At 37.5% G+C, this 15,112-nt stretch overlaps 1 long non-coding RNA gene across 1 annotated transcript in view; it reads left to right on the top strand.

Moving 5' to 3' along the window:
* The window catches only part of LOC125617922, a 19,927-nt gene continuing 4,815 nt past the window's right edge, over positions 1 to 15,112 (top strand). The window contains exon 1 of the long non-coding RNA XR_007349063.1: positions 1 to 14. This is a non-coding gene — a long non-coding RNA (uncharacterized LOC125617922). The remainder of the gene's footprint in view (positions 15 to 15,112) is intronic.

A 15,112-nucleotide genomic window follows, 5' to 3' on the forward strand; every position in this document is an offset into this window, starting at 1 on the left:
TCTTTTCTTGGAGTGTCCTTGTCTGGTTTTGGGATCAGAATAATCCTGGTCTCATCCAAAGAGATTGAAAGTACTCTCTCCATTTTGTTTTTCTGTATGAGTTGGAGAAGGACTGGAATTAGTTCTTTAAATGATTTTTCAAGTAGCATTGAGGCCATCTCTTCTGGGCTTTTCTTTGACAGGAGATATTTCATTACTGATTCAAACTCCTTACTCACTATTGTGTTTCATATTTTCTATTTCCTTATCGTTCAATCTTGGTAGATGGTATATATCTAGGAATTTGTCCATTCATTACAGACTATTCAATCTCTTGATACATAATTCTTCATCACACTCTCTTAAGAATTTTTGTATCTCTGTCACATTTTGTGGTAACGTCTTTTTCTATTCCTGCTTTTATTTACTTAACTCTTTTTCTCTTACCCATTAGTTTGGCTAACACCTTGTCAATTTTATTAATCTTTTTAAAAACTCAATTCCTGGTTTTGATGAATTTTTCTATACTTTTCTTGCCTCTATTTCATTTATTGCAGTTATAATCTTTATTTTTCCCATCTTCTGCTCACTTTCAGCTTAGTTTTCTTTCTATTTACTTGAAAAATAAAGTTAGTTTGTTATTTGATAAATTCCTTCATTTACAATGTAGGTGTTTATTGCTGCTATTAAAGATTCTTGGAAATACTTTTGCTGCAATCCATAAATTTTTACATATTATGTTTCTGTTTTCACTTTTCTTTATTAATTTTTAAAATTTTAATATCCTCTGTGACTTTTTGATAATTTGGAAAAATGATGTTTAATTCACACTTATTTGTATATTTCTCAAAATGTCAACTGGTATTGGTGTATAGATTCCACTGGAATTCAAAGTTATTTTTTATGATTTTAGTCACCCTATAATTAAGACTTATTTGAAACTGTGTGTAAAAAGCATATGGTTGGATCCTCTTTATTTTTAAATTTGCTCAAGCAAAACTCTATAATCTTTGGAGAATTTAACATATTTACATTATTGGTAGGCGAGGAAATAATACTGTCATTATATAATTCATTTATTGAATATTTCTTAGGTCCTTCACTTCCTTTTTCCCCATCTTGCTTTTATGTTCTGTAATTCAGCATTTTTCTGTGGGAACATGCTTTGACTCCTTCTTGAATTTTTTTTTAACCATTGTTTTTACATTTTCAGTTACCATGAGTCTTACATAAAACCTTTTATTCATGTAAGTGGCCATTTTAAACTGACAAAACACTTTAATTACACACAAAATTCTACATCTTCACTAACCACACCCAAATTTTTATGATTTTTATGTAAAAATGTTTTTGTATACTTTGCATCTGTAACATTTTACTTTAGCTGTTCTTGTTTTTATCACTTTTGTATTCACACCTTCATGTTTTGACAAAATTGCATCACACACCTCTCTGGAGTTACACTGGTCATGTATTCATAGCAACAGAAAGTTATGTCCAATTCATTCTGGTACTTCCTATTCCCATTCTCTCTCCCTTTCCTAATACTCTTTTTCTAATCCAATGAACTTCTATTCTTACCCTCTCTACCCTCTCTTGTTCTGGGTTATCATCCACATATCAGACAGAACATTTTTCCTTTCTTTTCTGGGGACTGGATTATTTCACTTAGCATTATAGTCTCCAGTTCCATCCATTTACCAGCAAATGCCATAATTTCATTCTTCTTTATGGATAAGTAATATTTCATTTTGTATATATATATATACCACATTTTCTTTATCCATTCATCTGTTGAAGGGCACCAAGTTTGGTTTCACAGTTTAGCTATTGTGAATTGAGCTGCTGTAAACATTGATGTTCCTGCATCACTGTAGTATGCTGATTTAAAATCCTTTGGGTATGAACTGAGGAGTGGGAGAACTGGGTCAAAAGGTGGTACTATTCTAAGTCTTCTGAGGAATTGCCATACTGTTTTCCAGAGTGGTTACACCAATTTGCAGTTCCACCAGAAATATATGAGTGAACCCTGTTTCCTTCATCCTTATTGCTACTTGCATTCTTGATAATTGCCATTCTGTCTGGAGTGAGATGGAATCTCAGTGTAGTTTTAAAGTTCATTTCTCAAATTGTTAGAGATATTGAACATGTTTTTCATTTATTTGTTGATCAATTGTATTTATTCTCCTGTGAAGTGTGTTCAGTTCCTTTGCTCACTTATTGGTTGGGTTCTTTCTCTTTTGGTGTTAATTTTTTTGAGTTTTTTGCATATCCTGGTTTTTAATATTCTAAGGTGAAGGTAATGAAGATTTTCTCCCATTCTGTAGGCTCCCTGTTCATGTTGTTGGTTGTTTCCTTTTCTAGGAGATTTTTAGTTTGACACCATCCCATTTATTGATTCTTAGCTTCCACAGTCTTATTGAGTTAGAGTCTCAAGCAATATGATGCAAATTTGGGCCTATTTTTTTTCTTCTAGTACGCACAAGATCTCTGGTCTATGTATCTGTTCTCATCTGTAAAGAAGTGTTTTGCCAAGTAAAAAGTTCTTGGGTGTCTGGGTTTTAATCTTTTATTTACTTTTTCCACTAGCACACTGAATATGTCATCCTCTTCTCCCCTGACCTGCAGGGTTTCTGCTGAGAAATCTGCTGAATGCCATAATGGAGTTCCCTCGAATGAGATGTTTTCCTTTTCTATGAGAGCTTTCAGCATTCTTTCTTTTCTTTGATTGTTGGTAATTTGATTATGGAGTCTTTGGCAAACTCCTCTGCAGGCTATATTTGATTATAGATCTCTTAGCTATATTCAACTGTATTTTGTCTTTCACCAGATTTGGGAATTTTTCAGCCATTATTTGCTTAAATATGATTGTTGTTACTCTCCCTACTTCATTCTTCTAAAATTCCCATAATGCAAAGGTTCTTACATGTGCTTGATGATTCTTATAGACATTCTGCATTATTTTTCATTCTTTTTTGTGTTTCTTTCTTTGACAGGATAAGTTCAAATGGCCAATGTATGAGCCCACTGATTTTTCCTCTGTTTAATCAAGTCTGCTATTGAAGCTATTGAAATTTTAGTTTGATGATTACTTTTTTTGTGATCAACACTTCTTTTTTTATTGTTTGTACTTTTCTCTGTCAACCTTTTCATTTTGTTCATGAATTGTTTTCTAATTTTAATTTAACTTTATATCCATATTCTTTTGGTTTCCCCTAAATTCTCTCAAAGGATTATTCTGAATCTATTGCCCAACATTTATAGATCTCTGTCTCTTCCAGGTCCATTGTTGGAGCTTTATTAGTTTTCTTAGTAATGCCATATGTCCCTGATTTTTCATAATCTTTTTGTTAGTGCCTTTACAATGATACAACGGCCATCTCTTCTTGCCTTTGCAGATGTTTTTTGTGAGTGACAAACACTAACTATTCAGTCTGGCCTGATATTCTGGATGAACCAGCTGATATTGATGCTGCATAGGATAAACCTTGTGTTAGCTTCTCTAGTTGGGCTGAGTGTCCTTCTGTGCTCATATGTCAAATGGTAAAGCTCCCTCTGCTCTACAGTCTGGAGATGTCACTGACAGGACTCTGACAAGCAGAATTGCTGATTGTTCTTTGTGGTCATCTCTCATAAGGTAGGGTTGCAATTGTTTTCCTTAACTGGACAATGGTTGAGCTCTGTAGATGATCAGGGTTGTGTACTGGGCTTCAAGGCTGGGTTAGACAATAGGGTCATTCTGCACCCACACAGAGTAAGAAGCCTTGAGTTGTGTCCCAGGAGAAACTTTAACATATTTACTGAGGCTTGAAGAAATTGCCCGTCAGCTACTGGGGTTTGGCAGCACGCAGTGCTTAATGCTTAATCCATAGGCAAATACAGAATGGAACTAGCCTCTTGGGGAATATTTTAATAGAGTACCAAGCTTAGTTGGATCACCTCCTAACACCAGGTATTATGGTTTGGATATGAATTGTCCTGTAGAATCTCATGTATGAGACAATGAAAGAAGTTTAAGAGGAGAAATATTAGGGTTGTCTTAAACAACCAGTGAATTAATCCCCTGATAGGGATTAACTGAGTGGTAACTGAAGTGGTAGGTGTGGCTGGAGGAGGTGGGAGTTAGGACATTGTCTTGGTGTATAGATTTGTATTTAAAGAGTAGAGTCTCCTTCTTCTTCCTGATGTGAGCTGCTTCCCTCTGCCACTCTCCCACCATAATGCACTGTGTCACTTCAAGCCCTGAGGAAAGGAGCTGATCTTCTATGGACTGAGACCTCTGAAACCATGAGCCCTTAAATAAATGTTTTCTTCTCTATAATTGTCCTGGTTAAATCTTTTAGGCACAGCAGGCAAAATGGTGACTAATCAGATATTGGTATCGAGAAGTGGGGTCATTGCATTGACTAACCTGACCATGTGGTTCAGAAGGTTTTGAGCTTTTTGAATTGGTGGGAGAATTTGGCGTAGTCCGGCTAGGCTGCCCAAGTCTGGCTAGGCAAAATAACTGAGAGGTGACAAGCAACTTGAAGGTTGAAGCAGGAACTACTTTATTGCCAGTGAACTCAGCAGGAACTGAGAACTCAAAGTAGCAGGCACCCAGGGTAGCAGGAGCCGCCTCTCTGCCGGACTGTAGAGGTACATATACCCAACTAATTACACACAGCTTAACCTAATTGACATCATCTTGACACAGCAGTCAGTCATTAAGGAATCCTCATCATCTTAATGGCTTGCTGGCATTACTTCACAAACCACTCCTCTTGGCATAATGCCAGGCGCCATCTTAATTTGATTGTGGCCCTCATCATCTCCCCCTTTTTGTTTTTAAACAATAAGTATATGGCTTAGGGACCGTGCCTGTCTTAGGTTGTCCAATAATACATATGGTCCTTACCCGTAATCAGATGAGCTGACCTCAAGGCGTCAGCCTCCTATCTTAGGTTGGTACCATTGCAATTGGATCTTACCCATCATTGACTACCGGCCCAGCTTTATTTAGCCATACTTGTGGATAACCTGCTACAAACATAAGGGGGAGGATTCAAAACGCCACGATACCAAGCCAATTGATGGCTCCTTTTGGAAAAATTGTACCACCGATGACACCATCAGCAAAGATACCCTGGTACTAATTACAATTTGTTGTATCAGTTCATAATGCATATAAATGATACATAGTCCAGGTAAGTTCCGCAAGCAGCTTAAAGCAGAGGAATCCATTAATATGTCTATTTCTTCTTGAAGTAAATATTAATGCAACAGTTTGTACAGTTTGTGTGACAGCCATCGCAGAAGCTGTAGTAGCAACAGCAGAAACAGCAACAGTTGTGATGATGGCAGCTGTAATTCTGAAGTCTCATTTGGTTTTTCAGTAATACTGGAAATTATTTACATTATCCTGAACAGGATTATCAAATATAATGAAAAGAAATGGTGATAGTAAATAAACAGATCTGTTAACCTCATTATTTGTTCATTTTTAAAAACAATACCCAATTTAAAGTAAACTGTTTAAGTCATGTGAATAAAAAAATATTTGGATCCATTTTTTCATGAGTGCTCCTAATATATGGACATACGCACATACAGACATACAACACATAACACAAGTGTGCACACATATCACAACAGTAAAGGCCTTGTAGCTTTTCACAGATGAAATCTCCATTGCAATGTTTAAAAAACTGCACAGTTGATTAAAAAAAATAAAACTGATCAGAAAAACATTAACCTAGATCTATATGACCTCAAAAAATAAAATAGAAAAATTCTTTTTGTAACTTGCATATGGGTTTGAAGGTATTCCCACAAGTAAGCCTCAAGGTTTTTTACATTTGAAATAAGCCTTAATGGTCCTCATTAGCCTCCAGGTGTAGGCAAACCATTATTGCAGATGTAAGAATAGCTAAACTGGGGTTCTGAATATCAGGTGTTATGGATTTTGAGCCGGATCATCTTCTTTTTGGTCTGTAGATATCGCTTTAGTTAGTCTCTCTGGAATCCAAATCGGCTGCTGTACTCCCTGTGGAAACACACAAACACACCCCCAACTCCAGACAATCACTGGGTCAGGACCTTTCCATTGTCCAGTTAGAATATCCTTCCAAAGTACCTTTGGCTTATGTACATTTTTTGGACACATGTGCCTTTCTGCAGCACTAAGTCCTGATGAATCCAAATTTAAAAAGTTTAACATAAAAAGGGTTATGTTAAGTTTTTCTTTGGGGGATTTATATCCCTTCCCAATTCCTTCTTTTTGTTTTAATAAGTACATCTTAGTAGTTTGATGAGCTCTTTCAACTATGCCTTGTCCCTATGGATTATACGGGATTCCTGTTATGTGAGTAATGCCAAATGATGAGCAAAATTGCTTGAAAGAAGTAGAAGTATAACCAGGGCCATTATCTGTTTTTAACTGTTTTGGAATGCCCACAGTGGCAAAATTTTGTAAGCAATGAGATGTAATATCTTTAGTTTTTTCTCCGGTGTAAAGGGAGCCCATTAAATATTCGGAAGAAGTATCAACTGTAACACGTAGATATTTTAATTTTCCAAATTCTGGCAAGTGTGATATGTCCATTTGCCATATATGATTAGGTATCAGTCCTCTAGGATTGATTCCAAGATTAACTTATGGTATAAAAGTCACACAATTTGACATTGTTTTATTATATGTCTAGCTTGTTCTTTAGTTATTTTAAAACGCTTTCGTAAAGTATTAGCATTAACATGGAAGGATTTGTGAAAATTTGTAGCTTCTTCTAGTGTAGAAAAAATATGTATGTCATGTGTGATTTTATCTGCTAAATCATTGCCCAAACTAAGGGCTCCAGGCAATCCTGTATGTGCCCTGATATGTCCTATAAAAAATGGATCTTTTCTGTCCCAGATTAAACTTTGTATAGCAGAAAACAAAGAGAAAACAGTAGAGGAAGGGGAAATCCTACCGGCATATTCATGGGAATTTATAGCATTAATTATATACAAATGGTCAGAAAATAAATACGGAATCTTTAAACATCAAAAAAACTTGTAATACTGCATTAAGCTCTACCATTTGAGCTGATTGTTCGGGTACTAAAAATGTAAAACTTGATCAGGGGTAATTACTGCTGCTGAACCATTATTTGACCCATCAGTGAATATATTTGGAGCATTCATGATAGGTGTTTTTCTTGTCATTTTTGGAAAAACTACAGGATGCGAAGACCAAAAAGACAACAAAGGATTGGACGGTAGGTGATTATCAAATGAACAAATAGATTTGCACACAATTATTGCCCAAGTATTTAACTCATTAGCTAACTCGTTAATTTGATCCATAGTATATGGAGTGATAATTTTGTTAGGAGAAATTCCAAACACTCCCTTTGCTGCTTTTATTCCTTTGAGTATTAATTGTCCTACAGTCTCAGGATACCTAGTAAGAATAGTGTTAGGAGAATAAGATAAATGTATCCATAATAATGGACCTTCTTGCCAAAATACTCCTGTAGGAATATTTTTTGTTGGTAGTACAATAAATAATAAAGGCAAACTTATATCAATTCTATTCAAATGCATATTTTCCATATATGTTTCAATAAGTTTTAATGTCTGTCTTGCTTCAGGTGTTAACATGCGGGGTGAATTTGGATCCGATGGACCTTTTAAGATATCAAATAAAGGTCCCGACTCTCCTGTTGGTATGCCTAGATGAGGCCTTATCCAATTTATGTCTCCTAACAACTTTTGAAAGTCGTTAAGTGTTTTAAGTTGATCTACTCTGTATTTGAATTTTTGGTGGACGGACCATGGTTAAGGATAATAGAACTCCTAAATAATTAATCGGAAAATTCAATTGTACTTTATCTATTGCTATCTCTAGATTATAATTTTTTAATAAGTTTGTAAGTGTGGCATAACATTCTAACAATGTGTTTTTATCTTTGTGTGCTAATAATACATCGTCCATATAGTGAAATATTTGTAGTTCAGGATTTTGATTTCTAAGTGGCTGGATTGCTTTGTTAACATAAATTTGACACATAGATGGACTGTTGGCCATCCCTTGAGGGAGTACTTTCCATTCATATCTCTGATCAGGACCTTCATGATTCAGCGCAGGGATAGTAAATGCAAAACGTGGACTATCCTCAGGAAGAATTGGGATGGAAAAAAAACAATCTTTAATATCTATAACTAAAACATACCAGGTTTTTGGCAAAGCAGACAATTGAGGAATCCCCGATTGAGCAGGTCCCATGATAACCATCTCGTTATTAATAGCTCTTAAATCTTGCAATAATCTCCATTTACCATATTTCTTTTTGATGACAAAAATAGGAGTATTATGGGGAGACACAGAAGGTTGTATATGTCCCTCTGCTAATTGTTGTTTGACCAAGTCATGGGCTGCTTGTATCTTTTCTTTAGTCAGGGGCCACTGAGGAACCCATACTGGCCTTTCTCATTTCCAAGTAATTTTTATTGTCTCAGTGACCCCTCCTGAAAACCCAATCCATGTCTATCTGTTTTTTGATCTATTTGTATTGGTGCCACTATATCTTGTCCTTGTTCTCCTAATACTTTTTCTTTCCTATAACCTTGTCTAGCCATAATAGTGGGCGCATTTGAATTGATGTTATTTGTTAATGTCAAACCTAATTGATCTAGAACATCTCATCCCCATAAATTTATAGGAAGATGATCCAATACATATGGCTGTATAGTTCCTTCACATCCTTCAGGATCCTTCCAATCTAATACCATTGCACTTCTCTGGGGATTAGTTGCCACTTCTAAGCCTCAAAGCGTTTGAGTGGCTTGTTGTAATGGCCAATATTTTGGCCATCTTGACGAGAGATGATGCTAAGGTCTACACCGTATCCAGTAGCCCATTAAATTCATGCCCTTGTATATTTAGCCTCAACATAGGGAGAGAATCCAAATTCAAAGAAAGCATAGCCCAATCTACACCTGTGGAGCCTAATCCCCTGGAACCTCTTTCTATAGTACAACTGGGAAAATTTATCATGTAGGCTGGGTATTATTAATAATTGTGTAATTCTGTCTCCTGGTGAAATTACTGATATACCCCTTGGAGAACTGGCTATAATTTTTATTTCCCCTTCAAACTCAGCATCAATTACCCCAGGACTTATCATAAGTCCTTTTAGAGTAGAAGAACTGCGTCCTAATAACAAGCCTACTGTTCCTTGGGGAAGAGGTCCACTTACCCCTGTGGGAATGATTTGAACTCCCGTCTCTGGAGTTAGTACTGTTCTAGTGGAGGCACAGATGTCCAATCCTGCGCTTCCTCTGGTTTGTCTAGTGAGGGATCTAATGGATAATGTGTCCTGGGCACTACCCTGATGGTGTTGCTGGGTTCCTCCAGTGCCCCATATATTTGTGTTCGTGGGCCCCGGAGCATTGGGCCCCCCTGTCCATTTTTTGGCAATGGAGTCCAATTTTTTCCTCCACGATATCGTGGGTAAATACCTGGTCCTTGTCCATTTTTTGATATGGAGTACCCTCTACAGTGGTTTGAGAATGGCATTCATTAGCCCAATGTCTCCCTTTATGGCATCGTGGGCAAATACCTGGTATTCTACCCCTTTGATACCTAGTTTTGTTAAACCCTCCTCCTATGGGGAAACTCCTTCTAAAATGTTCCGTTTGTCCACAATTGAAGCATGTTTTTGGCCTGGCTCCTAATGCCTGTTGTATTGCAGCTGTCAAGACTTGCCCCTGTTCATTAATGGCTCTACATAGATTAATATATGTGTTTAAATCTGTATTTCTCCATGGTCTAATGGCCTCCCTACACCATCTATTGGCTTGTTCATAGGCTAGCTGTTTAATTAATGGCATTGCTTGTTCTGCATCCCCCCAAACTCTGGTTGCTGTTTGTATAAGCCTATCTACAAATTCCACATAAGGTTCATTAGTTCCTTGTATTACTTTAGATAATTGACCTTGCAAATCTCCATGCCCTTTTAAAGTTTTCCATGCCCTAACCGCAGCTGAAGCGATTTGTGAATAAATGGCAGGATCATATTGAATTTGTTGTTGCTGACCATCGTAAGGACCCTCTCCTAGCAACATCTCTATATTTATCTGAGGATAACCAGCTGCTGCATTTCACCTAGCTGTTTCCATACAAAATTCTTGATTGGCAACCTTCCACAGCAAAAATTGTCCTCCATTTAGCACAGCTCTGCACATACTAGCCCAATCTGCTGGTGTCAAGTTTAAACTTGCAATGGATTCAACCATACTTACAGTGAAAGGGGCTTAAGGGCCATAGGTTGATACAGCCTCTTTTAACTTTTTCACAGTTTTGAAATCCAAAGCATGGTGAATTCATTGCCCTCCCTCATTCTGAAATACAGGGCATGCTAATCTTCGAGGTCCTGTCTCAGGATATCATCTATCAACTATGGGGGTTGAGGGCCACTCAGCATATGTTGTCTCCGTATACGTAGGTGGAGCTGTTGGTTGAATACTTACGCCCTCTGGTGATAGAAATAGGTTAGTGGCAACCTCCTGTTGTAATTTCTCCCCTGATAGCCCTTCTTCCTCTAAACTTTTTTCCCTTGTCTGACTAACTAAGATGTCTTCTCCTCGACAAAGCAAACAGGATTGTACCAACGTCCATAGTGGTAATGTCCAACTTGCAGAGTTCCTGGGCTTTCCTTTTGTATCTTTTTAAAATCTTCACCATGATGGTTCCATTGTGATATATTTAACAATCCCTCTTTAATGAACCATGGGCTACACCTTTGTATCGTCTTAACGTATGCCCTAACTGTTCTTGATTTTACTGAGTTGCCTCCTTCCTCTAGCACTTTACTTAATGCCCTTTCAGTTTGGTTCTTATTAATTTTTAATTCCACATTTCTGTGACGAAGACACCCCTCACTAAGATAATGCAAAACAAAACCGAGACAAAATGAAGCAAAAATGGAACAAAAATTCATTATATCAACCTTTCTATCCTCTTGAAATGTCCATCCGTCCTTTCTCCCTATCTGTTCCTCAGATGCAAATAGTTTTTCCTCAGATGTGAGTGGTTTTTCTTCCATCCCACCTATCTCCAGGGACAGGCAACTTAAAACAAAAGCGAAACAAAATGAAAGAAGAATCTTTAAATGGTTACCCATCCTCTCACACTGCCCTCAGGGGCAAGCAGTTTACCTTATCACTTACCCTTAGGCGTTCTTCGTATGGGCCACCATATGCCGTAGTCCAGCTAGGCTGCCCAAGTCCGGCTAGGCAAAATAACCGAGAGGTGACAAGCAACTTGAAGGTTGAAGCAGGAACTACTTTATTGCCAGTGAACTCAGCAGGAACTGAGAACTCAAAGTAGCAGGCACCCAGGGTAGCAGGAGCCGCCTCTCTGCCGGACTGTAGAGGTACATATACCCAACTAATTACACACAGCTTGACTTAATTGACTTCATCTTGACACAGCAGTCAGTCATTAAGGAATCTTCATCATCTTAATGGCTTGCTGGCGTTACTTCACAAACCACTCCTCTTGGCATACTGCCAGGCGCCATCTTAACTTGGTTGTGGACCTCATCAGGAATTTTTGAGATATTTAGCAGTGTGAACTGGAAATGCTTTAGGATATTGTAAGTAGTTCTTGGTGGGTGATTCTCATGGGAGCTCGGAATAGAGGCCATTCATGTTGTGTTCTGACTGTGAAGATTTCATCGTTTTGCCTATTTCTAGAGAGTTTCTGCAAGGCTCATTTTAAAAGCAATGGACTTCTTAATCTTGTTGAAAAAATGTTCAGGCAGCATAGCATTTGGTTGTCAGCATGGATATTGCTGGCCACTTTCAGCCAAATTTATTGTGATAATCAGAGGGAGAAAGATATGAAAAACTCGGACTTGAAAGGCCAGAGTAAAACTAGGGCCAAGGAAGTTGCAATTATTAAAGATATTACCACCACCACAGAAATGCTGAAGACTTTGCTCAGAGACAATAAGAAAGATGGCTTGAGGGCATTCCAGGAGCTGGCAAGACCATACCCATCTCAAGCTCAAGGGAGTAAAGGTGAAAATTCTCTTGAGAAGAGACCAGTGGGGCATCCTTCTTGCACAAGGGGGTCTAGAAAGTATTTTCAATATACTGTACTACCCAGGAACTCAGAGGGTGCTACAGCCAGGATCTGGGGAGGATTGAAAACTGCTCAACATGGTTGCAGACATTGGCATTAACCACGTGGTGCTGGTTCTGTAGGAATGCAGGATGCTGGAGTTATGGGGTCATGTAGGATTCCACCAAGATTTCCAAAGAAGGTCTGCAATTCCAGACAAAGTACAGCAGGGTCAGAGTCCCTGTGGGCACCCCCTGAGAAGGCAAACTGTAGATATGTGAGGAGGAAACTAAAGCTGAGACCCCTGAGATTTTGAAATGCTAGTAATGTGGGACCTCGTTCCAGGGAAGCTGCAGGAATCAAGCAGAGGAAAGCCAACAAGAAGGTCACTTGGGCTGCAATCAACAAGGACACAGGGGCAGAACTACACATGCCCTTTTGATAGAACATCAAGATGCCATGCGCCCTAGGTGTCAGATATGGAATTACAGGACTTGTTTGCCCAGCTGCATTTTGGTCTTGCTTTGGTCCTACCCCTTCTTTCCATGCCCCTATTTTTGTAAATGGAAATGTTTACTCAGTACCTTTATATGCTGGATATTTGTAAATCACTTTTAATTTTACAGGAGCTCCCAATGTGAGATTGGTGTGAGCCTCAGAAAAGACTTTGCATTTGGATTTTGAACAATCTCACAACTGTAGACTATGGGGACACTGGAAGGGACTAAATGTATTTTGCATCATCAGATAATTGTTAGATTTCATGGGGCTGAGGCTGAATTTTATGGTTTGGATATGAGGTATTCCCCAGAAGCTTATATACGGGACAGTGCAAGAAGTTTCAAAGGAGAAATGATTGGGTTGTAAGAGACTTAGCCACTCAGTGATTTGATCCCCTGATAGGGATTAACTGAGTGGTAACTGGAGTGGTAGGGTGTGGGTGGAGGAGGAGGGAATTAGGGCAAGGCTTTGGTGTATATATAGTTCAACATGTTAATGATATCACTCACCTACACTTAACCATTCCCCTGACTTTTTTTTTTTTGTTTCTCTACTGATCCAGTTTTTGCATGCTTATTGGTCATATTCTTTGTAATAATTCAGGTTCAAATCACTTACTATTTTGGGGGTGGCTTATTCATTTTTATGTTGTGAATAAGTAGTTTTCAATGTGTTCTCAATGTTAGTAGTTGCTCTTGTATATAATTTTCAGCTGACTTCTACCATTTTTGGATTTGAATTTTCCCCTCTCTTGACAGTGTATCTTTTGATGCCCCAACAGTTTTTATTTTGATGTAGTAAACTTTCTCTATATTTTGTGTCTCCTAGGATTCTTGGTGCCTTATCCAAGAAGTCATTACCCAATTGATTCTGAAAGCTTTTCTCTGTGTTTCTTTCTAAATTTCCTCTAAAGATTTATAGTTTTAGTGGTTACACTTAGAAACAGATAAAGTTTATGTTTTTCTGCCCTGGGCTTGCCCTAGCAGCAGGTTTTTGTTCCAGTATTCTGAGATTCACTTTATCCTCCTCTCTCTCCAACTTGAGGGAGCTGTCTTTTCTTGGCTTCAATTCTCTGATGAATCTAAAGGATGTTGATTGTTCAGGTACTCAGTCCTTATTTTGTTGTGAGAATTGGAAAGGCAACTTGGCAGCTCCTTATATGTCTTCACAGAAGGGTGAGCCCATATCTGGCACAATTTGCCACTGTTGCACTGAAGAAGCATATGACCATTTTCAACATGTGTCCTTTCTCTGTGAAATGGAAAAGGGCCACTTGACTAGACAGTGTGAATATTTAAGACTGTCTATGGAAAGTGTCTGATGCAAATGAGTGCTGAAGGAATGTGCATTCTTTCCCCCATTTTTCTCTCTATGTTATGGTCTTTTTAGAGGTGCTCCAGCATCCATTGGACTTTCATGCATCAAGAGTCAAAACATAGGATGTATGTCTAAATAGAATTTGTGTCTATTGAATTGAAACCTATCTTACTTTTATCTTCTAAGAGAATTCAAGCATATGTGAGATATATTCAGAAATTGTTGCCTGAACAAATAATTCTTGTTCCTTTGTTCAATTGTCTCTTATATACAACTACATTAATCTTAAAATAATTTGCTTATCCAATGCAAACAAGAATCATATATAAAAATTTAAAACATTATGTTAAATTCAAAAAGACAATTTTCCATTTCCAGCAGTAATATTATTTGAGTATTCTCTTTCCTATTTTTGGTCAAGTTTAGAGATTGCCTATTTTGTTTGTCTTTTTCAAAAACAGCTGTTTGTTTCATTGATCTGTTGTTTTAGCCTCCATTTCACTTATTTCTTCTCTGATTTTCATGTTTTGTTTTCTTCTACTAATTTTGGATATAGTTCATCCTTACTTTTCTAGTTGCTTGAAATGCAACTAGTAACAAGTAGTTTATTTGAGAGTATTCTACTTTTGATGTGGGCAGTGATTGCTACAAAATTCTTTCTTTGTACTTCTTTTGCTGTATCCCATAGGTGGTTTTGTGTCTTCATTTTCTTTCTTTTTTTTTTGTTGAGAAATTTTAAAATTTCCTTCTTGGTTTCTTCCTCTACTTGTTGGTTATTTGCAAATAAGTTAATTATCATGTGCTTGTATACTTTTCCCAAAATGTTCATGTTATTGATTTCTGGTTTTGTTGCATTGTCAGAAAAGTTGCTATACAATTTTAGTTTTCTTAAAGTTGTTAAGACTTGTTTTGTGGCCCATCATATGATCAACTCTGTATTGATGGAATGCTGCTGTTCTATGGAATGTTCAGTAGATGTCTGTTTAGGTCTATTTTCTCCAGGGTGCAATTGAAACTGTTATTTCTTTGTTGATTTCCTGTCTGGATGATCTGTCCATTGCTGAAAGTGCATTGTTAAATTCTCCAGCTATGATTCATTGGTTTGCTCCCTCCCATGAGGCCAGAAATATCTGCTTTTATATCTAGGTGTACTTGACTATTAGAGGCATATTTGTGATTGTCATATCCTCTTGCTGAATTGAACCCTTTGTCATTACATATGAC

Source organism: Marmota marmota, unplaced genomic scaffold, assembly GCF_001458135.2.
Source record: "Marmota marmota marmota unplaced genomic scaffold, marMar, whole genome shotgun sequence".
NCBI lineage: Eukaryota > Metazoa > Chordata > Mammalia > Rodentia > Sciuridae > Marmota > Marmota marmota.